The following is a 25,650-nucleotide window of genomic DNA, read 5'->3' as shown; positions in this document are numbered from 1 at the left end:
TTCATTATTTTAAATTCCATTCTAAAATGATTTACTTTACAAATATAAAAATACATTAAATACAATTCAACGGTATTAAAATGTATAAGGAAGTAATTTATTTAACAAAAAGCGATGGAAAGGACCTCGATCCATCTGAAGCTATGGTGCAACGTGTCCAACTATTGCAAATGGCTTGCGGTTTGCTCTCCGCAAAGTACCGTATTTCACGAACGTCGATAGAAATCGTTGTTGGGAAAATTTAGGAAGTTGGAGAGTAGTAGGGATACGATATGGAACGGGCTCTAGCGGTCGATCATTATGCGGCTACCTTGGCCACGCGTAAATGGGTTATTATTAGTGGCATTCGAACGTTCAAAGGGACTCGAGGGTCGAAGCGAGGATTGGAAATGAAGCGTCGTTAGGGACGTCGTCTTGTGGCGATTCATGTACGGAAACTCGAGCTTGTAGCACGTATAGAGAGAGAGAGAGAGAGAAATTCTTGAGTCCGCAGAATGCGCGTTTAGTTTGATCATCCGTAATCATTCGCTATTAGCAAGCCTCACGTCCGGACGTTAGCTACAGGTGCGCACAAATCAAGGGAAAATCTTATAGCAATAGTAGCCTGCTATTCTTCCGGTTCCCATATTTCCAGTAGCAATGAAATGACAAAGAGGATGATATTCCTTGAAATGTTATTGTCGGCAAGATTTTCTAAAAATATTCGATCGCTTTAAAGTTATTCGAGTAATTCCTTCGTAGCTAGAATCTTAAGGAAACGGAAGTATTCTTTTCGAGCCAAACTAGAAGCCGAAGACGAGTAAACAGAGAAGAATTTCTCGAGCTAACCATACGCCTTTTGCCTTTTACAACTTTACCCACGGAAAAGAATACCTTCGGTTGCTTTTTCAATGTAAACCAATATTTACGATTACATTCTCTTTTTCTTATTTGCTTGAATTAATGGATGCAATGAAAAAGAAAGAAATAGATAGATAGAGAGAGAGAGAGAGAGAGAGAGAGAGAGAGAGATAGAAAGAGAGAGAGAAAGAGAGAGAGAGAGAGAGAGAAACAATGGTAGAAACGGTTTGAAATTTTATCAGCGAAAACGAGATAAATAAATAAGAACGTAAAAACGAAGTAGCGAAGTAGCGTTTTAGTTCGTATGCTCAAGGGAGGCTGCGTAAACGAATACAACGGTATCGATTTGTAAAAGTTTAACGCTGTTTCTTTGTAGTTATATGATGCAATCACCATATCTAAGCGGCATTTTAAAGATATTGCGTTTACCAACGAATATCGACGTCATAGTTGATTGCTTACTTCACCGAAATCTTAGATATTTAAGGAAACCATCGAAGTCGACGATTTGTTGAAGTTTTATTAGACGTACGTATATCGAAGAGAGAACAGAGCTGAATGTTCCGAATTCTAGAGCAAGAAAACGACCGAGTGTGAATGGCTTCGTATGCTCTCGCTCTAATCACTCGTAATCACCCATACTCAACGATTTCCTGAATTCTGACGTTGGATACACGTGCGCTCTACCCGAATGGCTGTAATAGCTTGAAGGTACCGTCACTTTAACCAACATTCACGAGTTCCGTTCAAAGTAACTCTACTTCTTGGTTTACCTAGCGAAATACTGAGTTATACATATATACATGTATGTTTTTAGATGAACATTATTTTTTCCTCTTTAAGACGAATATTCATTTGTATTATCTCGAGAGTTTATCTCACGTATTAGTAAAGAAATTCATCTTATAAGCTTTCATATTGAACACTGACACCGTGAAATTTAATCCCAGAAACATTATTATTTAATTATTTCATAAATAAAGTCAGTGTTTCGGTTAATCAAACTTTCATCGAACAGAAAGCAATTTCTATCGGATTTTCTCTCTCTCTCTCTCTCTCTCTCTCCTTCATCCTGTCTCTATTTCTTATTCCTTCTCCTGGCAAATAAGGTTCAATAAAACTTAGAATCGTGAAACTAGATAAGCATGAATAAGATAGGTAAAAGCGGAAAGTAGAAAATCGAGAGGAAATAAGCTGAAGGGATTCAAAATGTTCTTTATTCGATTTTAACATTACGCAAATCAATGAACGATTTCTAGTGAACGTACTAGAAATATTTTCAAAATGCAGAACGTTTTCAATGTTACATAGACAATAGAAAATATATTCCATATGCGTATTTATATTAAAATAATCAAATTAGGTATATATATTATATTATATTGTAATATAATATATATATATATAATCTCGGTCACCAGGTATATAAGTAACCTCTGTCACCCTATTTTCAACTCTCTTGTTCTTTCTTTCTCTCTTTTCCTGGCTAGTTTCCAAGGACCATTGTCGTAGTCGACATCCAACATAGAACAGGATGTCATCTTTGGTTTCCTGATACTCGTACATACTTTTCTATGAAATAACCTTGTATATTATATATATATATATATATATATAAATATATAATATATATACATATATTATATATGAGAGACTGAAGTATTCGTGTAGTAGGAATATAAAAATACACATTAAAAAAGAATCTGTTAAACATTAAATTAAATATGTACCAGTTACCAGAACAAGCGAATTGACAGAAATATTAGGAGATGAGAAATAAAAACCATGATCAGGATCGTATGAAGAAATCTTTCATTCAGTGTCAATGTATGCCGTATAGCATAATATGTATATATATATATATATAAGAAAAATTTCTGGACGTTGGATTTTATGACCACGGTATATCACGGTTGTCCTATACGAGCTCATGTACGAGCACATATATCTATATATACCTATATACCTGTGTATATATATATATATATATATATATATATATATATATATATATATATATACCTATATATTTACAATCAGTGGAAAGAAGAAATTTGTCCATTGAATCTCGTGGAAGGTAAAAGTCAGCAATTTGAATCGATTACTTTCTTTCTTGCAATTGATCCTGACGCGTGTGGGGTTCTAAAAACAAAAAGATTACATTGTAGGAACGTTTAACTGGAAACTACCTTTAGGAAAGATACACTTTGCTTGAAGCCACGTTCGACGTTCGTGAAATAACTCGTAAACTTTTACTGATTCTCTCGGATTTTTGTGGTTTTTCTGCTTTTAAGGAAATAAACGAAGTAAAGATGAAACTAGATTACGTCTTCTCATTCGTCTCGACTTTTATATTTATTTTTATTTCATGACGGTATCTACCAAGTAAAGCGTTTCTTCCAATAAAATCAATTTGCGATTGAGCGATTTGAAACTCATCGACATTCGAATAATTTTATGAGTGTACGCAACAATTCGGATCGATGAAGAATTAAAAAATAGAGAGAAAAGAGAAAAATGAGAGAAAAAGGAAAGATAGGAGAACAAAGGAACAAAGAGAAAACCGAAAGACGAGTGAAAATGAAAATTAATCCAACAAACGAGGCAACGATTTGTATTCACAATGCGTGCCAATGCGCCACTTGCCGTAATTACCATTCGAGAATCGTAATCAAATACTGATGATAATATCATTGGCAGCACGGTGGAACGGATTTCTACAATGAACGTGTTAAACAATGAATACGAAAACCACGTTCGTATATTGCTGGCAATTAAACAAGCTCTTCTCTCTCTCTCTCTCTCTCTCTCTCTCTGTTTCTCTTTCTCTCTCTCTCTCTCTCTGTCTCTCTCTCTCTCTCTCTCTCTCTGTTTCTCTTTCTCTCTCTCTCTCTCTCTCTCTGTTTCTCTCTCTCTCTCTCTCTCTCTTTGTCTCTCTCTTTCAGTGTCCATTTTGGTATCCCATAACAGATTGCGGTCATTTAATCCTTTGTAGTTGAATTTTTTTCCCGAACGCCGTAGGCGACGCACGATTTGACATATATACATCATATACGCTCGAATCTGGATCTGATTGTAATCGATAACTAAAATGCGTATGAACGTCGAAAAAATGTTGATAGCTCGAAACAAATATTACTCGATATGTTCCCAAAGGAATATATATATATATATATATATATATATATATATATATGTTGAATAAAATTGACTGAAAAACGTGATAAGTATGCATAGGCAAATATATTTTTTAACGTTCTCTTTTTGTTCGTATTCGTAACATTTTGGAAATCATTCGTAAAAAAATTGGCGAAATCGTACAATCGACTTTAAAACTATTTCTGTGTAAAATCAAATTCGCACGACTTGTTATCGATTCGTATCGTATAATAATAAAATGTATAATAATTGAAATGTATTTATTTTACTGACATGCAGCGAAAACTTGTGAACTTTTTGTATTTTAATCACGTTCGACGTACAAAAACCACGGGATGAGAGAGAGAGAGAGAGAGAGAGAGATAACACTGGTCCCTATCGAGCTCGATTGTCTAGCAGTTCACTTTCGTTCGGCATGCAGCACATCGTCGTATCCTTTGTTATCTAGAGTACGTTCCCTGAGTTAAGAAAGTTTGCAAGGGAAGTTAAAAGTTCAATGTCCCGAGTATGAGAACAAAATAGAAGAAAGGAGAAGTAGAAGAGAGAGAGAGAGAGAGAGAGAGAGAGAGAGAAGAAGAAGAAGAAAAAGAAAAAGATATGGGTTGGAGGCAGAGAAAGTTAAAAGTCGTTGCTTTCTGCCTCGTTTCTTCACTCGTCTCAATGCCCTTCATCCTTTCTCACCACTAGCATTGAATGCCGTTAGATACGTGCAAGCGACTAACCTCACTGAAATCCTGGAAAGATAGAGATAGATAGATAAAGAAAGAAAGAGAGAAGAAAATAGAGAGAGAGGAAGAGAGACAGAATAGAGAAAAAGAAAAGAAAAGGATAAAAAGGAGTTGAAGAAGGCCTTCGTTCGGTCGAACAGCAAGGAAATACCATCGGCAGCTGGTTGCTTCAGAAAATGTAAAATTCTCTTTAAATTCTCTTTTGGCTTCCTTACCTTCTCTTTTTCAAACATACACACACACACACACACACACACACACATATATATACTATTCCGATTTTTTTGCGTATTCTTTTATCTTTTGAAAGCTTCGAAGAAGGAAGAAAATTGGTATGATCCAAAATTCGACTTGTTGGGGTGCAATACCTTTTCAGAAAGTTCATTTGGTAGGTTTCGATGAGCAAAGATGAGTATAGTTTTCAAAAGATGAGAGAACGATGATGAAACTAGTGTCAAGAGTTAGGTAGGAAGAAAATTGTATAAGAAAGAGGAGGAAATGAAGAATGGAAGGAAAAATTCAGAGACCATTCCAACTCATTGAAGGGAAGATAACCACCTACGAACTAAAAAGAAAGGAAGAGAGAAAGAGAAAGAGAGAGAAAGAGAGAGAAAACATATTGGAACTTTAGAGTAGAAACGATTCGATAAATACACTTCAAAATGTACCGATGAAACAGAGAAAGACAGAGATAGAGAGAGAGAGAGAGAGAGAGAGAGAGAGAGAGAGAGAGAGAGAGAGAGACAGAGACGAAGAAGAACTTCTATCTGGAAGGAAGCACAAATTGAAGAGAACCTCTTTCCCACTTTCTTTCGTTTTTCACCGTGAAAAAGCCTTCGCGAAAAATGATGACGTTTTCTCTGTCTTTCTCTTTCCTTATAAAGATGGGCCCTTCGCTCTCCTTGTCTCTGCTCTTCCGCAATTGTCCAGCGACTTTCACCGGCTTGCTTTCAATGTCTTACTTGGTGCAATCAAACAGAGCTTAAGAGATAAAATGAGGGATAAATGATGGCATAGAGGGAGTAAGATCTTCTCTCTTTCCTTCTCTTTCTCTCTTTTTCACTCTCTCTCTCGTTTTCTCTCTTTTTCCTCTGTCTTTCTTAGCCGGGCAAATGGTCCTTTGAAACGCTTTCGGCGTTTATAGCAGCCAGTCGATGTCGTGAAAAGAGAGTTTCACCGTTCGAGCGAAGAAAGAAAAAAAAAGAAAAGAAAAAAGAAAAAAGTCTTTGGAAGGAAAGAGAAAATCTCGAATAGCAGTTGCTTTCTTACATAAAATTATATCGTACCGTGATCGATCGCATTCGTATTTAAACGTCGATCGAATCTTCGTCCTGATTACTCATGAAACGAATAACATTCTATCTGTGTCTCTTTCCCTTTTTATCTCGTTTCCCTCGAAAAGGATTCTCTCGAGAATACTTATCGCGAAGAGACTCTTTTAAAGAAGCGTAAGCGAATTCGGTTCGTTTTAACCAATGAAGAACCGACGTTTTAGAATTCATTTCGAAAAAGTGGCGCTTAGGGAAGAGAATAAGTATACCTACTTCTTCTTTCTGGCACTCGACTAACTCCCGACTAAATAATTAACTTCACTTTCAGTAAAGAATATTGCAAACTTCACGATGAGAATTGAATGAATTTCTAAAACCGTCTCGTGCATCGATAAACCGTTTCTCTTCAAGATGTGAATAAGGTTACGTTTTATCGGCACTTCGTTGAAGAAAAAGAGAACATTTTTAAGAAAAAAGAAGAAGAAGAAGAAAAAGAAGATGAAGAAGAAAAAGTAGAAGAAGACAGAGAAGGAAAAAACAGAAGAAAGGAAGTCGATGAATCGTAAAAGAAATCGGTTATAAATTCAAACGATTCGCTTTGTACATATGTTAGACGAACATGTACCTTTAGATAGGAAGGACAGTAACGCAAAGGGACGATAGCGTGCTCGTTCGGTACGACATGGTTTCTCTCCTTGGAGAGGGTTGGACTTCCTGTGCAAAGGCTAATTACTTACCCCGTATCTTCGGCGACTCGAGCTGCACTGGTTTCTGACAGAAGCTACGCTTACCATAAATCTTCAACCGCAGTAGAGTTAAGACGAAGTGAAAATGTGTACAAGCTGAATTTCTCTCTTGCTCTTACCACGTTGATCTTGCCCTTATTCTCTAACTCCAATCGAATCGTACGCCTGTTCCATATATGGTTCTAGTGAATAGCATGATTAATCTGTCGGTTAGCCATCTTACTTTATCTCTCATTCCATTCTTCCTTCCTTCCTTCCTTTTCTTTGTTTCTTTCTTTCTCTTTTGCCTCTTCGAGGAGACAGATAATATCCGTCGGATATTAAAAAGAACAGATTTTTTAATGAATGTCTTACGTTTGAAAGAACTCGGCGACCCGATGTCTCGCCAACGACATGGTTACCTCCTATATTTCCAAGATTTACACGTACGTTTTTTCGAGAAAGGAAATACTATGTTAGAACCTTTTGCCGCATCTTCTTTTAAAATGGTACATGTATATCTTTTTTGAACATTATTATATATACTCGCGCGTACATACGCACGTATGTACACATACGCATGCAACAAGAGAATGAACTCATCAATCTTTTATAGATTAAGATAATGCTTGTTAATATGTATCGAACAACAGATATCAATGTGTTTTTATTGTGTATTGTGTACTGTCGATAATGTGTCCAAATTTGATTAAATAATGAACATTGACAGACTGTACAGGTGTGCCCATGATTATTTTCAAAAGCGAACATCGATTTTCAATAACAATGGGTTTTTTCTCGTAATCTACCAGTAGTACTCTCTCATCAAGTTGCCTCGTAGTTATCAAAGATCCATCCATCTAGCAATCGCAGTAACGAATATATATCATGTCTCGTGACTTTGTTCCTTCTCAGAATACTCATGCGTTCTAGTGGATATCCGTGTATGCGTGAGAGAGAGAGAGAGAGAGAGAGAGAGAGAGAGAGAGAGAGAGAGGGAGAGAGAGAGAGAGAGAGTTGAGGTCGTTCAAGTTATGTTGCACGAGAGACTGTATCAAACGATGTTGCTGATTGTATCTCTGCACAATATGTTACGTCAGAAGGAAATGCGAATGCCGTGCCGCGTGGTGAACCCAACCAGACGAACGTTGTTTCCCGTTACCATTGCCCGTGGGACGAGAAAGTGCATAGGGTGGAAGAGAGGGTTGGAGACACCCCTTGGAGACGCAATCCTCGGTGATCGTAGTTCCGCAGCTTAATGCAATATCGTATGGCGAAATCTAAATCTACAGTCGTCACTACGGTTATCAGAAACCGGCTTATGATACAAATAATTTTAGTTTAGTTTAGGAATTGACGAATTTTAATATTTGATATAAAATATCGCAACAACGAATTTATTATATTTAATATCTTTATGATTTATATGAATATTCGAAAAAATGTTACTTTCAACGATTTAAAAAATTCAATTTAAAATTGAAAGGCAAAGTCACTTTTACTATATGTTTCATATAGTAATAATATTGTATTTAATACTTCGAGTTATATATTAATTTATGTTGTATAGTATTCAAATAGAAAGGGAAAGAGAGAGAAAGAGAGAGAGGCAGAAAGAGAAAGAGAGAATGAGGAAAAATGGAAGAATGAGCGATGTTAATGAGGCTTCTCGGTCGTTCGAAAAGCGCATAGGTGTTGGAAATGTATCGAAGGTCGTCCGTATGATACTAGCACGTTGCACATCGAGTGTACTTGTGTTGGTGGACATGGCAATTACAAAGGTGAAACGGATGAAAGCGCGAGCCCGTAAAACAGTGGAATCCGTACGACGATTAAACTGAAAGCGCATTTGCAGATAAATTTCCCCTCCTGCCATCTAAAGGTAGTAAAGAGTAAATTAAGTTAAATGCTGCAGATTTAATTGCTCGACCCATGGTCGTTTTACATAGCTGCTCGTTATGTTTGGTCCAGGATACGACCTATAGTAATCTGAAACTATTAGTTACCGGACACTTGCGATTAATCCGTAGAACGAGTTACTTGAGTAGGCTCTTCGATTTGTTAATTAATTAAAAGACATCAGGAATACGATCGTAATGTTATTTCATTCAGACCGAGCAATTTCAGACTTGAAAAAAAATATCGGCGGAAATATCAAAATCCTATTATCAAGAGTTTTCAAAACAATTTAAAAGAATAACAATTTTAAAGAAATCAATATAGATTTTGAAGTGTAATTATAAATAGGAAAGAGAGAGAGAGAGAGAGAGAGAGAGAGAAAGCGAAAGATAGGTGTTAAGTGAATCCAAAATACATGGCTTGTGACATCAATGTCGACTGTATGTAAGTATGTGTGTGTATATATATATACAAGCACTTAGAGATATATGTAAAGGAAGCCGTACTCCGTCGAAGCATCCCTTTGTAAGAGGTTACTGGCTAATTATATCTTACTCCCGCACCTCCCATTTCGACCTATCGTATGCTCGCCCACTACGTTTTCATAGATGCTTCCTCACATTCACAGTAATACGATATATGTACATATATACATTTTGGACAGGTGCTGCGTGATAGGCTAATGGCTTCGTCTTTAGGATAGGGTGTCTCGTGCTTTGAAGCTATGACGAAGACGCATTAAAGCTAAATCCACCCTCCATTGTTCAAAGTAACGTATTATTTTCGTCCGTCTTTAATCATTTCCAAATGACATATGACGAGGGCAAAAGTTCCAAAATATATGAGGTGTTTCGTAAACGAATGATCACCAAACATTGAGAGACAATAGATACGATATAAATCATTTACGAATGCGATGTCACTTTAGAGATAAATCAAAAGAGAAAAAATACAATTCCAACAATTTCCGTAATCTCTACTGCGATACGCAATGAAAATTTTAATACAATGTATAAAGTTTTATCTTGCAATATATCTTTCGATATATTCGCATAATTGAAATTCATAGAGAAATAAATTTCTTCTTACTTGCTCAACAAGTTCCCCTGTTGACAAGATAGAAATATATTATTGTGATTCAAGAAAGCAAAACGATACATCCAGTTAGAATGTATTTAATCTTGAGCAAAGGGAGTCTTAAAGGAAAGCTTGTACTCTCAGGAAGCGTAACCTTTACCATCGAACACAAGGCTAATTACAGTGGAATCCCGTGAGTCCAACTTTGAAATGACGGGACGAAGTTCGGCTAGTGTGTTGGTTCTCACACGCGAAAGCTTATTCCTCGGCCACAGCAGGTTGCAGGTGTCTTCTGGTGATAGGATTCATCGCGATGCAACGCGATAGCCTCGCTTGTAGCACGTAGCACGTTGAATATATAGCCTTAACCTACGACGGAAACTCGAATTGTTGCTGGCTCGCTTATGCACTTAGGTACCTCGAGAATCTACTGGGAAACTAAAGTCAGAGATCTCCATGAATTATACTCTTAAGAATGGAGCTTCAACGATAATACCTAAAATCTGAATTATAAGCTTTATGAATTAGAATCTGTATATTCTCTCACGTTCACATAAGAAAATATTATACACATAAATATAATAACATCTAGAAAATAATATTTAAGAATACATTAGACTTTATTGTTTCGTGCTTCTTGGATAGTTCCATTTAATCTCTTCGATCGAGACCTTTCGAAGATCGTAAACACTGTTTTATTAAGGAATGAGAAGGACGAAAACGTCCTCGAGGTCTCGGCTACTTTGTGTGTGCTGCTGAAGTAAACAAACGAACGAAACTACGGAACGTAAAGAGATCGTTCAAAGGAAAGGAGAGACAGAGACAGAGAGAAAGAGAGAGAGAGAGAGAGAGAGAGAGAGACAAGAGAGATCTACTTGCTCTTCAAGATGGGTCACGTTGAAATGTTACTTTCAATGAAGGAATGGAACAAGAAAGATAATGAAAGAAAAAGAGAGAGAGAGAGAGGGAGTAAGAGAAAGAGAGATAGAGAGAACTTGTACGAAAGCGTCACACCGATAAAACAACTTTCGTCGTTGGATTTAACGTAAAACGCATGGATGCTGAAGAGCGTGGATCAACGAAGAGAATTTCTACGATCCGTGAAGTTACTGTTTATCGTTACTACCATGAAAATTGTTATTATGTATGTCCGGATGGAACATGACGGAATGAAATTCGTCGATTGTTAAGTATTTGCTACGAGTGAGTATCCGTCTAATATCGAATTTCTCTATATAGAAATATCCAAATACCTTTCTTTAAAGCTTCATCTTAGAGATACGTCGATGTAATCTAAATTAAAAATAATATTCTAAATTAAAAAGAATATAATTAAATTGTTCAATTTTAAGATTATAGCATTAACGTCTGTGGATGATCTCAATGATTATTATGGGAAACGTGAAATATTTTAAAAGTGAAATTTAAAAGCTACCACTACCATCATTATCATCATCATCATCATCATCATCATCATCATCATCATCATCATCATCATCATCATCATCGAGATTCATAGTGTGTAGTCTCTTCTATATAAAACGATATCGAGTAATCAAGTTTAACCGGTTTGAACGAAAAACGCGTTATCGATCGTGGAACAGATTGGAGACATTAGAGAACAACGAATAGCGCTCGTTTTTCGATAAACGCGTTACCCTGTTCGATAAAATGAACGATACCACGTGCCAACGATCTCTCCTTCCCTCTCTCTCTCTCTCTCTCTCTCTATCTATCTATCTATCTATCTATCTATCTATTTCTCTCTCTTTTTCTATGTTTTTCTCTGGTATAATCCCTCCAGAATCGTAATATTTTCCGAAATGTTACTGTATCTTCATTCGGATCTGAAATCTATCTTCGACGAACGAAACATCCCTTGAAATTATATCCCTTCATGTTATTCGCTCGTGAAACTATTACAAAGTAACGATCGATGCGTATTGCTCGTTGTAACGATACAATGCTACAGAGCGGTGCTGAAGCGTTGCTTGTAAGAGCGAATTCCCTGCTGGTTTCAAAGACAATAGGCTTTGAACGTGGCACAAACGTAATGAGACATTACGAAGACGTTAATGTTCATCAGAAGTTTCTCTCTACTTGTTCGATAAAATTATTTGTTTCACATATCTTTCCTACTTAATCGATTAATTGCAACCATTTTTACATCATTTACATATATAAATAAATAATAGATATAGTAATAGAATGTAGCTAATTAAATAATAGATAAGTACTTTTATTTTATTTCTTTTTGTATATTATTTATCTATATTTTTCTCCTCGAAAACTGTTGTTTCTAACATCAAAGTTTCATAAGTACAAAACTTCATCGCGTAGGTCGGGTTATACGTATAGTATCCTTCACATTCTGAATTTGTCATAGCGACACTTTACCTCAACTCTGTCTCTCTCTCTCTCTCTGTCTCTCTCTCTTTCTCTCTCTCTCCATCTCGATGTTCTCGAATATCGCTAAACCGTTAGACGAAGAAACTTTTACTCGTTTCCTCGCCACGGCTTGTCGCATAATAGGGTATACTAGAGCCATTTATCCTAGGTACATTATCGTGAGACTTTGCGAAACAAACGAGGCTTTTATTATGTTAAAACGATCATACCGTTCAAAATGACTACCGCTTCTTATGATCTTTCAATTTTCTACGCTTCCTTCTCTAATCGTTATTGAATAAAATATAGAGACGAGGTACGAACGTTCGTTTCATACATCGAGATAGAACGTAATAAAAATTTATAATTCATTTTAATTTTGAAATTATGTGGTTTTTGTTCTCTTATCGAAACGATAGGTATTTTTCGATGAAATTATAAAACGTTGATCGGTAAGATGAAAAGAAAAATAAAAGAAAATTGATTGCCAAGGGGGAAAAAAGAAAGAGATATTATACCCGCAAGATTTCATCTCCAGGAATTGTACCATAGCTTCCTATTCTAGATATTTAATTCTTACTAGAGGAAAGTCCTGGGAATGTATAGACGCCCGTCGTAATTAGGCGCACTCATAATCGTCTGGGGAAAACCATGGCGTTGTCGGTTGGAGTAATGGTAAACCGGTGGCAAGATCCTCGAAATTGGAATTCCAAGAAGGTTTGCCTTCTTAAATGCTCGAATCGTGATGGTATTTCAATAAACCACTCGTTCGTCGCCGTGTGGAGCATTATATGACGTGAGATCGCATTTTGATATGTATTTGTAAATATTTTAGAAATATTTATGGCAATTCGATCTTGACAATCGATCTTCGAAGTTTATTTTAATTCTTAATAATAGCATTTATGACTATCATAATCAAATATCATAATCAAATCATAAAGTTTAAATAACAGATTGCATTTTATACATACACGACGTGAATGATTTCTCGTACTCCGAGCTATGAGACAGAGATAATGACGGTAAATTTAATGACAAATCATTCGGAAAAATGAATTATTTTTTAATGGAACGAAATGGAATCATCGAGCAATGTGGAAAGAAATCCGTGCAAATAATTTATCTCCTTTCCTCTAGTCTTCCCTCATTTTTCTCAATCGTCTCAATTGCACTGGGAGTGTTGTTGGTAAAAGAGGACTGGACGATCGTCTTTCCTTTTCTCTAGTCGTTCTCGTATACGTAAACACATAGAGAAAAAGAATGAAAGAGACAAATGTTAGTTTCGTCTTTGTCACACGGCAAATTCCAAGATTAAGAGCTTTTATCTTGATAGAGTTACTCTTAAAAAGGAGAAAGGAAATTGGAAGTAAGGGAACGTATGAAAAGATAAATCTTTAAGAAAAATGTCTTTTCGTTTTTACATTTAACATTCATCAAAGAAAAATATATATGAGCAAACTATATGCAATAATTTTGCTTGTTAGAAATTTACGAGGTAATCACGTGACTTTTCTTTGATACAAAAGCTTGGATTAGAAACAAAGAATAGAACCAATCGATTTGAGAAACTTATTCAACTTTGAGAACCTTTCAGGCTTATTAACGTCACGCTACTAATTTCGCCGATTTCATTCCGCCTTCCTCATCTTTGTGAGTTCCTCTTTTACACGTCGACGTAGTTCCATGACGACTATTCACTCTCCTCGAGCATTCTTCCATCTTCGAACACACAGGAACCACGAACTCTCTTTAACCTCCACCGCACGTTCACCTTTCTTGCTGAGGAATTTCTTTCTTTTTCTCTTTCTTTCTCTCTCTCTTTCTCTCTCTCTCCTCCTTTCTCTCTCTATCTTTCTTTCTTTCTCTCGCTCTATTTATCTCGCTATTATATGCTTTCGAATGGGCGAAGAGATTAGAAAAAGGTTTTTACGGAGCTTTTCTCAACCGCACCCTTCTTCTTCAATCCACTGTAAGCTCTTTGTTCGGAACACTATAAGGGTCAGTAGCCACGAATTATTTGGACAAAAAGATTTGCGTAATACCCTATAAAACGATACATAAAACGTAACTTTAGTCCTTTCTTTTTTCTCACATTGTTAGATGAATCCAGTATGTACAAGCAGTTCAGTTTCTTCGATTTAATTTGCAAACCAATAGAGTTTAATCGAATGTATTTCTAAATCAGATCAGGATAAAGTGTTGGCATTTTCATTGAGCAATTATTTTTCTTGGGCTTTGCCCCAGAGCTTAAGGATAATACTCTTGCGAAAGAGTCGTGCTTTGGAAAAGAAAACTAAACGGAGGTATACACACACACACACACATACAGAGCTATATCACATATATATGTTGAGAAAGAAAGAGGAAAAAGAAAGATAGACTCGAATAAAATATTTCAGACATTAAAACCCCTCTATTTCTTTGTCTCGTCGCGACTAAATCTCAGTACAGGGAATTCGTGTAGAAAGTACCACCAAAAAGATACCTTTCGAAAGTCAATAAACTCAAGCTTCCTTCGTAGATTTAAAAAGGAAAATAAACTCAACAAAGACGCGTGGAATGGTACGAGAGTTTGCTCGATTTACTACGTTTTTCGAGAGGAATTCGCGTTACGATGAGATTTCTAAGTACTTAGTTACGAGAAAGAGTGTAAAAGTAATCTCTGTCTATCTCACCCTTTTAGATGATTCTTTGTAAAATGATAGAATGTGTCGTACCATGGAAATTGTATACAACGTTCGGTCCGCCATCGATGTTATCTCACGCAAAAATCGTTTCAACCTATATCGATAGGATCAACAAAGCCACGACAAAGAATAGAAAAACTTGTCTCTAGAAGAGAAAGATCGATGTTACGATAGAGTATAAGGAAGATATCTCTCTCTTTCTTTCTCTCTCGTTTTCTTATATGAGACGCTTCTTCGAGTGGAAAATTTCTACCGGTCACTAGTCTTTATGAATATTTTCAAAACCCTAGATATCGTGTTACGAGGCAATATCGAGAAATTGGAGGTTACCCTTTTGCATTCTTCTCTCATAGATTCCTTTACGGAATACATTGAACGTTATCATAATCGTCAAATAAGAAAAATCTTGATCATTGTTCTCGTGTTAATATTAGAATATCTATTTTGAAGGAAATAAGATTCTTTCTTTAAATTCAATATTAGGTTGGTTCGTAAACGATAATGAGAATGAATTTATACGATCGAAGGAGAGAAGAAAGAGAGAGAGAGAGAGAGAGAAAGAAGACCAGCCGTAGAAATCGCTGAAAGAAATCACTCGGACAATGGCGACTTTTGTAGTTGAACGGTGACGACATTCGTTGTTAGCTATAAAGTGAGAATATCAGGGTTCAACGTCAGATCCAAGAGCAGTGAAGCGAGAAGAGAATCCTGATGACGTTCCGATATAATGGCATAAGAGAGTGGGAGAGAAAGAGAGAGAGAGAGAGAGAAAACTATGCTTCTGTTCGACGGAGAGAAACTTCATGGATCGCAAAAGTTTTATCAAGCGTTTTTCCTAAGCGTCGGGGAGACGTTTAGAAAAGTGGATTAAATGGAAGAGTCCGTCGTCGTTAATTTTGCACGGCGTGTATAATCATTCGTGTGACGTCAGGTCGCAGAATTAATTAAACGCACCAATTTATGTTCGCCTCATTAATAAAGACCATTTAACGAAAATTCTGTATTATCGATGAGATCGTGTTCTAGTTTATATATTTACTTGTTTTATAAGAGATGTCGTTTAAATTTTATTTACTATTCGTTAGTGATTATTAGGGAATTAATTATAGGTATTTTCGTTCCGTAGATTTACGAAAATATCAATAAACTTCGCTGTCGCTGATTAAAACTCATAAAATTAATTTTCAACATGCATAAAATATATCTGCGATTATATGCTTTACAAATCCTCTTTACGATTGTCTTTTATGTAAAAGTGTTACATTATCATAAATTTGTAAAAAATTCATGAGTTTATATGAAATGAATTTAATATTTTAAATATTTATCGGATTATATACCACGCGGTATTCATTGTACCTATTCTACAGTTTTAAAAAGGAAATCTCATTATAATAAAAAATTCACAATAATGGATCATTAACAAAGGGATAATATTTTAATGTTTGAAAGTATTGATTTGCATACGTATGTGTATATACGATTAAAAAATCGAAGTGATCGCATTACTTTCTATCTGCAACATAGCAATATCACTCTGAATGAAGTGCAGAAGCAACGAACCGAGGTGGGAAGCTGGATGACAAGTGATACGATATCTGAAGAAACGTGAAAGTCGGATTCGTTGGGACAAAAATTTTTCATACATCGACTTGTACCGTGAGCGTTACGAAAAGCCATGTATTTCTTTTTTTTTTCTTTTTTTTTCTTTTTATTTCCTCGCGATCGCGACGTATAGAGTTTTTTAATCATCGACATATATAAATCAGAGACATCAATCCGTGTATCATTCGATGCAGGGCATGTTGCAATCAACGTTTTGATCAAACCCATTAGTACGAAGCTTCCTTCGGATTGCTTTCAATTATGAGTGTAGTTTATTTTTCAATTCAAATATGGCGCATCGTCATGAAATATTCATATTAGAGAACGAACGAGGAATATCGAAATCCTATGGATAAAAACAATTTACCCCTTGTATGTTTATCCGAGCGTTATCCATTTCAAAGAAAGCAGCATATTTTAGGATACTTGAGCGTACCTAGAACTACAAGATATAAATAATTCATGCATGCGAGTGGCGTGCGTTTTACACGATCGCGAACACGTCGAGTAATCGCGAGATGTGTCAGGAGTAGCACACTTCTTGTAACTAAGTTCTAGACGTCTGCGTATCGTATACGTATATGAGCTTTATGCGTTCGGTGGCTTTTGAGAAGCTTTCAAAGCGCCATCCTTTTACAGCTGGCAATAACCAGCGTCGTTATACGTGCGTCGTTAAACCTTAACGCGATGAAAGCTGGATAGAAACAAAAGAGGGAGAGAGAGATAGATAGAGAGTGAAAAAGAAAAAAGAGTAAGAGAAGATCCTTTTTCTTCTGGCAAGGAAAGAAGGTGGCAACATTCTGCCAGTATCTATCTAAAGCTGATAATAATCTTTTTCTTCATTGAGGTATACCACATCGAATCACATTTCTCGTTTTATGTTTCACGTGCAAGCATTCTTGCCAAGAAAAAATACTGACTATATATTGCATGAATAATTCGTCTTTATGATACCACGTACGTTTCCCTACTACCTTTCTATCTTATTAAATTTTACAACAAACGATCGACTAATTCTATTACTGTTTTACTACTGATCTTCTTACGTACGAATTTTTCACGTCGGATAGCGTAGCTCTATATCGGTGCAGGTTCCACTCGAATCTCAGGAAGGAGCTCGATCTTGGAAGAAAGATTGAAAAATAGAAGGCGAATCGTGAAGAGAGTTCAATGTGATCGTCGATAAAATTCACCAAGAAAGCTCGATGGGTCGTTCCTCTTCTTCCTTTTCTTCCTCTTCTTCATTCTCTTCCTGTTCTTCTTCTCCTATCTTCTATCTTCTTAAGAACGCCTCCCAATGCCCAAAGAGATTTATAGTTTGCTTATGACATGAACGAGTATTCTCTAAAGTAATACACCTATATTATAGGCTTCTCACAATGTAGAAACAATGTAAAATGTGTGTGTTTATGTGTGTGTGTATGAAAGAGAGAGAGAGAGAGAGAAGAGAGGAGGAGGTCTTTGCAACGCCTTGCAGCATTCTCGAGCATGTAGTATATAGAGAATATCGAGAAGGGCCGGCATAGGTGCACTCAATCGGTATAAGGGCTATGGTCCTCTCGATCGATGAAGGTACAATAGAAATAGAGAGAGATAGAATACTCCATCGAGTTCGCCGTTCGCACACATTCATATTATTTTCTCTTCGTGTATGTACGTACTTGTATAAGCTTATAAAGCTCCCGATAAATCGTTCCTGTGTGTTTTATGCTACATATCTCGAGGAGGACGAATATGAGAGAGGGAAGAAGAGGATCGAGGGCAACCAACCCTCTCGTTGGCGATCGTTGCCAGCCCATCGTTTCGATCGAACACTCTTTCATAGAGAACATCCACGCATTCAGTGTTTTCGGTCTTTGACCTATGACATCACTGAAACTCGGTCAAATATGCTAATGTTATGCGCGTATTTATTTTTAAGCAGATAAAGATGAATATCTAGTTATACGTTCGTATGCGCTTGAAACGATAACATCAGAACTTTAATAGATATTTGTAAAGTTTGTTTTTCTTTTTTCTTTTTTTTTTTAAGAACCTTGAAAATTCTTCTTACAAGTATTAAAATCAAACCTTCGAAGATAAACTTTTTCTAAATGATTATTTGATTATTGTTTGCTTTTATTTTATTTTTTTCTATAGAGCTAGTTCATTTACCAACTTAAATTTCTCGACGTACAAGTGGATAATAAAATCATTTCATGTAAAATATTGTACTTAACGAGTCACATGTCGGAGCGAGTGAAGGCAAACATTGATATTAACGAAGTCTATTATGTTAGATAATAGACGACGAAATTTCTCTTGGTGGATCGCACTAATCCGACACAGGTACGAACATCTATACGGATATAATACGTGAGTCTCTATATCCATGTTGGTTATGCGCATAAATTATCTGTATGGTCACGTGCACGTTCACATATGGACCGTAATTTCCTTAAAAGAAATACAAGCAAAATTATTCTATCTTGTCTTTTATAAACTTTCGTATGTTCTAAAAAGAAGATCGAAATGTCTTCATTTAAATGGAGCTCAAAGGACGTGAATTTCTTTGTGAGAAAAAAAGAAAGGGAAGAAAAAAGTTAAGTATAAAACTAAATTTGGCTATAGAAAACTTTTCCTTCATACGTCAAAAATTTGAAGAACATTTAATACCTATCTCGAGTTTATGAATAGACACGGTTGATAAACTGAAAGCAATAAAAGAGAAGAGAGGACAGGAAGAAGGTAAGTGTGGAGAGTAACTCGATGAATTTTGCTAGCTTTTGTAGCTCCTACAAATTGCTTGAAATTCGTCGAAGAACATGGAGCGAAGAAAGAGGGAGAGAAAGCGAGAGAGAGAGAGAGAGAGAGAGAGAGAGACAGAGACAGAGACAGAGAGAGATTCTAGTTTTACAGTTTAAGTGAAGATCGTTGGCTGGTTGCTCCAACTTGATAGAGAGCTATGAATGAAGCGACTTTGGGGTAAGAGCTTCATAGGATCCCACGGGTCTGGTCGGTAAGCCAATATTGTATTTACATGGTTAAATTAGTTACGCCAACGAGGACCAAGCAACAGCGAATATATCGTAGCTACCCGTCGTTCGTTCATGCATAGACACGAGCATCTTGCCGATCGAACTTCTGAGAGTCAGTCGAAGTTTCCAACGATCAAGGCTTGGAGTGGAACGAAGTATAGTCAGAGAAAAGAGCATACCTTAGCACACTTCCCGAAAACTTTAGCCGATCATCTGGAATACGGAAATATTTCCCATCGTTTCAACGTCTCGTTCGTTAATCTCTTTATTTTCAAGACAAAAATTGTTTCCATTACCGTCTTATTTAAAAATCGAACCGATGAAAAATATTCGGGATGCCAACTTGAATTAATTTTGTTCTTTTTAAGTTCATCCAGTAGAAAAGATCTTTCTTATTCAACATTAAATTGCATAAAACATAATTGCTGATATTTCTTACATCGTTTTAGAAAAACAAAGTTACGAAAGTAGAAAGAAAAATATCTTTCATTCTTTGAAATTCTTATCGGTTAATCGTTGACCACGAATTTGTATTCAATCCCGATCTCGGGGTAGAACAGGAGATAGATCGAATGTCAGACCAGACGTTTCTTCGACAATAGACGAAGACAAAGACTATCTCGTTGAAAGAATTACATTGTTCGTCGTGCGAAAGACACGAGAAACGAACCGTGAGCCGATCGAATTTTTCCTCGAACGTTCAATCGCTCGGCAGTATCTGGTGAGTTCCTTAAAGATGTTTGGACGTTTAACCAGTGGTAAGAAGAAACCAAACTACTGACTTCCCTTTTTCGAAGAGTAATAGATACTCCACGTTACAGGAGAACTGTCAAGATAAACGATGGGACACATTGGAACGAGAGGAATCTCTCTCTTTCTTTTTCTCCCTCCTCTTCGTGTTTCGTCGAGAGGGAAAGCTTGGTCATGGTGTCGATGTGAGTTTTCTCTGTAGATATATTGGATGAACGTCGTTGCGAAAGACTTGGAGAGTTCCTTTGGGACATTCTCGTAATTTTCTTCTTCGAGAAGTTCGATGTCTTCTTTAAGAAGAACGGACATTGTCTAGTCGATCGTTATTCTTCAAGGTTGGAAATAAATTCTTATCTTTATTCCTATATTCCTTATTAACAAATAGTTGAAAATGTATCTTTTGTTAATATTTTAGGAAGGTTAGAATCTCTACTTAGTTTACGACATGTTTCCCGACAAATAAACTTCAGGAAACATCCACTCGTTGTAACAACTACCTCGCTAGGATACTCATCGAATCACGTGCTGACTCGCCTCGTCGAATTCGCCAAGCATAAAAGTCGAAGTGAAGAAGTCAGCCGACTCGGACTCGTATTCACGAGTTCAGCCCACGTCGAGGAAGAAGAGTCCGTTGGTACGGAAGAGATTGCACTGGTTGTCGACGTTCGTCTTACCTTTTCTCTCTCTTTCTCTTTCTTTTCTATTCTTTATTTCCGCATTTCAGTTCAAGGGAGTTCTCTGAACAAGGAACCAAAGGAGAGAAGGAGAAAGAGAAAAAGATAGAGAGAGAGAGAAATAGATGGATAGGAAATATGAGAAAGAGAAAGAGAGAGAGAGACGAGAGAGAGAAAGACGGAGAGACAGAAGAGAAAAAATAAAAAAAAGAGGAATAGGTGGAAGACAAGCTGGCGCTTTATTTTCGCAGAAATTTCTTTGAAACGTGGACTGAGGATGGAAGCAGGGTGACTAAAGGGAAAGAGGGTAACTCTTAGTAGAGACTACTCGGCTTCCGAACGAATACGTCACCGTATACGTGCCTTCTTCGTTCGCGCTCGTTGACACAAAACTAACACGGCTTTTCGTATTTTCGTACATTCTCTCTCGTTTGTCCTCCTTTTAGCATGCCATTCACGGGACTACATACTAGAAGATGAGAGAAAGAAGAAGAAGGATCTTTATCGATTGTCGAAACACACTTGAATCGACTCACGCTTCCCAAGAGACACGTACGGTAAAAGAGATTTCCTTGAAATTGCTCAAATATACGAGAACGTGCAACGTGTCTATGTGTTTCAGTTTAAACGTCGGTACTTACTACTGACTCGTATCTTCTTCACGATCACTTACTACTGTCCGTTTCACGTCGACTCCTTTTCTTCAAGAATCTAACTACAATAATCCCTTCGGAATCTTTAAAATCTCCTTTATCGTTTATATATATATATATATATATATATATATATATATATATATATATATATAGATGTCGTTTGTATAATCTGAATGATAGATAAATAAAAGATACGTAACAAATATCAACTATCAAAGTAATGTTTTCAGTAATATCATGAAATATTAATTAATGTATCTAGAGAAAATAAAATGAGTTCTTAATGGATATTTGTCGAACGAGACTTGTAAAATGTCATTGTCATATATTTATTCTACTTCAATGTCTCTTTGTGCCGAATTTCACGGGATAACAATGAAGACAATGAATTTAATAGAAATAAGGTGGACGGAAACAAGGTCGATCGGAGAGGTCAAATGAGTTAGGTCAACTGGGATGACAAAGTTCAGTATTCATATTTTCTGAGGCTATGAGAGAAATGTCGACAGTATTGCACTTAATGATAATATATACTTGATAAAATATCCTTCAGACGTGTAGAGCTACACCAGCATCTCTAGCAACGCGTTGCTCGCTTATGCGAACTCGAGCATGACCTGCAGTCGTCGTTGCTTTGTGTCATCGGTGTCGAGAAGAGAAAGAAAGACAAGATTACTACCGTGTTCACTTCGAATAACGCTGCAAAAAGAAACGTCATCGATCGATTGCACACAATGTAATGTCATAGCTCTTTTTCCATCTCGTTTGACAGCAATGAAAGTGTTTGACACAGTGATTTGAAAATAATTTCGCTATACTTTTCCTTCCTTTTTTTTTCGATCGATCTTTGCATTTTGTTCTTTTCAATGTTTTATCAAAAACATAATAAATCCAATCAAAATTACATTAGAATAAAAATATTTTCGAAAAGTAATATTTGGATGTTCCTCCGATCGATCTTTCTTTGAATCGAATGCCTTCGATTTCATAACGAAAAAAGGAGAAAAGATAGAAAGGAAAAGGAGGTCGTTGCTTGCGTAATGCAAAGTAGGTAATTCAAAGGAAATGGATATCGCGAAATGCTGCTTATAGGGATGGTATTGCAGAGGTATTTACAAGTTACGGATGTATCTAAACGAAAGCAATGGCTTTTCATATCTTTACGTGGTTCGCCGCCATTTAGGATATTTCTGAAACCGTCCAGTCCGAGACATATACGAATGGTATTTTTCATTTGTTTTTCTTCTTTTCTTTACATCTTCCTATGTAACCTCCGGCGTTTGTCCAGCCACGAGATAATGACGATCTATGGTATACTCGTTGTTTTACAGGTCACGGTTCTCGATTACACGTGAGTAAACCAACGACATATGTGTATATGTACGCATACACATACATGCGCATGGTATGTTAGCATCCGAAGCACAAGCGTGCTAGGGTTACTAAAATAGTCGACTCTCTTTATATCTCTCTCGCTCTCTCTCTCTCTCTCTCTCTCTTCTCCCTGTTCTCTTTGGACCAACGAAAGAAGAGCACGCAACCAAAGGCAACGGATTTTCGTTGGAAAGGGTTGAAGCAAAGCAATGAATTTCGTAGAATTTCCTTTATCGTGGATATATGTAGGATATACAAAGTCGACCAAAGCATCTTTTTTAATATATAAGTAGGACGAACTTGGAAATTTGGAATCCATAAAGATTCATATTAGCGATACTTTATGATAATATAGAAAATAATGAAAATCGACTTAAAATATAAAAACATAGAAATTTTCGAGGCATCCTCTTCTTCTATTAATCTTTATCTCCTTTTAAATAAATTCTTCGTTGCTTTCTTTTTTACAGGTATTGAAACAAGAAGCCCGATCGTTTGGTCTGTCTCATCGAAAGCAAGATTACTACGCGATGACACGACGAAAAGGAAAACGAGTTGCAAGCATTCCTTAAGATAGCTATATTGGAGGTATGCTATTAATTTGAGATTCTTTTTTTTTCTCATATTTTCTTATACCAGGGCAATTCATTTTCGAGGTTGACATCTCTCTGGCCTGTGTGAGGCCTTCAACGACAATGTGCCTTGACAACCCTAACGACGACAACGTCCTTCTCGTCCATTGATTAATGTCCACTTCTTGAACGTAAAAAAATTTCTGAAGGAAAGCTTTGGAACCATTCAAGCAATCAATGACGAACGTCGAAATTTTACAGAAAATTAACGCTATCGGTAGATAAAGAAATTCTCTTTGTTCTTGTCAATCGATATATGCAAGATAGAAAATAATTTCGCTAGCAATAAACGATTAATAAAAAAGAAAAAATGCAATAAATATAAATACAATTTTACGGGTCACCATCGGAACAGAAAGATCGTAGGATTAATACACTTCGTTATTGTATAACTTTATTTTTCGTCTTAAGGACAGATAAAAAGTGTTCTCTCTTATTTTTCATTTTTAAAATAATATTTCGCTCGATCGTTTCTATCGTATACAATACTTCTTAACTTTTTCTATCCTCGGGTTCTTTTAGTTTAACGTTCGATAACGGTTGACAGTAGCGTGAAAATTGAATTTATTCGTTTAAATAATACCCCATGGATTAAGAATTATTTTCTCTCGCATTGTTTCATACACGAAGTTGTATTATATTTCTTTATCGATAAAAGCACTCGGCGAGTATTTTTCTAAAGGGAACAATCAATGCGGTTTTCCTACGTACGAACTGTAATTAACGATACGTCAGATACTTTCTAATCGGATTAACAAACCCGTTACGTTCGCTTCGAAAATTAATTGCCGCAATGATAGAAACGAAAACTCTGTACGATTTTATAACGAATCGCTTTCTTTCTTTCTTTTTTTTTTTATTTCTCATTCGCACAGAAAATATTGCAATCTGCTTGGTGATTAATGAAACGCCGTCTTCTTCATTAACGATTGATTTACGTACGTTCATAATAACGTGAAATGCGAAAAGGAAAGCAAGAAAGAAAGAAAGAAAGAAAGAAAGAGAAACAAAAGAGAACGAAAAAGAGAAAAAATCTCGCGAGAGCTTTAAATGTTTTTTTTTTCGTAATGTTCGTTCGTTCGCTTTCGCGATCAAAGATAGAAAAAGTAAGATAAGAGTAACAAAGGATAATTGTTAATGAGAGGAAAGAATCGAACTCACGGCTGGGTATCCTATTGCCGGACGAAGCATCGTTGGGCGATACTCTAATGCAATTCCCTCGTTATCCTGGCCGCTTCTCTGGCAATTCGTTGAATTCCGAGCGACTATCGGTTTTCCCATTTTTTCTGTTTCTTTTTTCTTTTCATAAAAACAACGACTGCGGCGGTATATTGCTACGAGAATATAGAAAAACAAATCACGTTACGCTGATTATCCGAGTTCAGCTTTATGAATCAATATATTTCTTTCTCTTTCTATCTGTTTCTCTCTCTCTCTCTCTCTCTCTCTCTCTCTCTCTCTCTCTCTATCTCTTTCTCTCCTTTTTCTTTCACGGTAATCTTCCAGAAAACTTTGACCGCAACGACGACGAATTCGAAGAAGAAAGTCATTTACAGAGTATCAAGAAAAAAGAAAGTTGCGAAGTATGCACTCTCAGTTTTAGGATACAAAACGTGGCTGCTCCATGAAGATAAAATAAAGTCGAGAACAAGGCGATGCATCGTCCTTATGCAAATACGTAAAAGTCGATCGTGCAAGCCCGAGGTAGGCAATTCAGAGCAACGATCGAACTTGGAATTTACAGCTCCTTGGGATCTTCGCTTCTTTCCTTTTTCATCTATATTAAAGTTAACGCCATTTGTAAAGATGGAAACCTCGTTATATAACAATGCTGATTGGATGATTCGCGTATTTAAAAATTTGTATTGTTGACTTAAAAAATAGTTTTAAAAAATTCTATCAAAAAATTGATTTCAATGAGCCGAGCTCCAACGTCGAAGAAAATAATTGCATCCGAATGTTTGGACGGACGCGAAAAAAAACTTTTTTCCCGTCGACCTAAAATAGCTATGCTTTCGAAACTTTATTATCTCTACGAGCACGGATAAAAGGTCACGTGAAAGTATTTGTATCGAAAGGTCGGCCGTAGACGGAAGGGAGGAAGGGACAGAGAGAGAGACAGAGAGAGAGAGAGAGAGAAAGAGAGGACAATACCAAGCGAACGC

General features: G+C 36.4%; 1 protein-coding gene across 4 annotated transcripts in view; it reads left to right on the top strand.

Moving 5' to 3' along the window:
- The window catches only part of LOC127064909 (zwei Ig domain protein zig-8-like), a 141,557-nt gene that overhangs the window by 46,990 nt on the left and 68,917 nt on the right, over positions 1–25,650 (top strand). For 3 of the 4 annotated variants that reach the window (XM_050996567.1, XM_050996568.1, XM_050996570.1), the window contains one exon: positions 23,324–23,441. The exons of the other annotated variant lie outside the window; for it this stretch is intronic. The gene's annotated coding sequence lies outside the window, so the exon portion shown is untranslated. The remainder of the gene's footprint in view (positions 1–23,323; positions 23,442–25,650) is intronic. 4 annotated transcript variants of the gene reach the window in all.

Source organism: Vespula vulgaris, chromosome 6 (genome assembly GCF_905475345.1).
Source record: "Vespula vulgaris chromosome 6, iyVesVulg1.1, whole genome shotgun sequence".
In the NCBI taxonomy this organism is placed as follows: Eukaryota; Metazoa; Arthropoda; class Insecta; order Hymenoptera; family Vespidae; genus Vespula; species Vespula vulgaris.
Note: the sequence above shows the minus strand (reverse complement) of the source record. Positions and strands in the feature narration are given on the sequence as shown.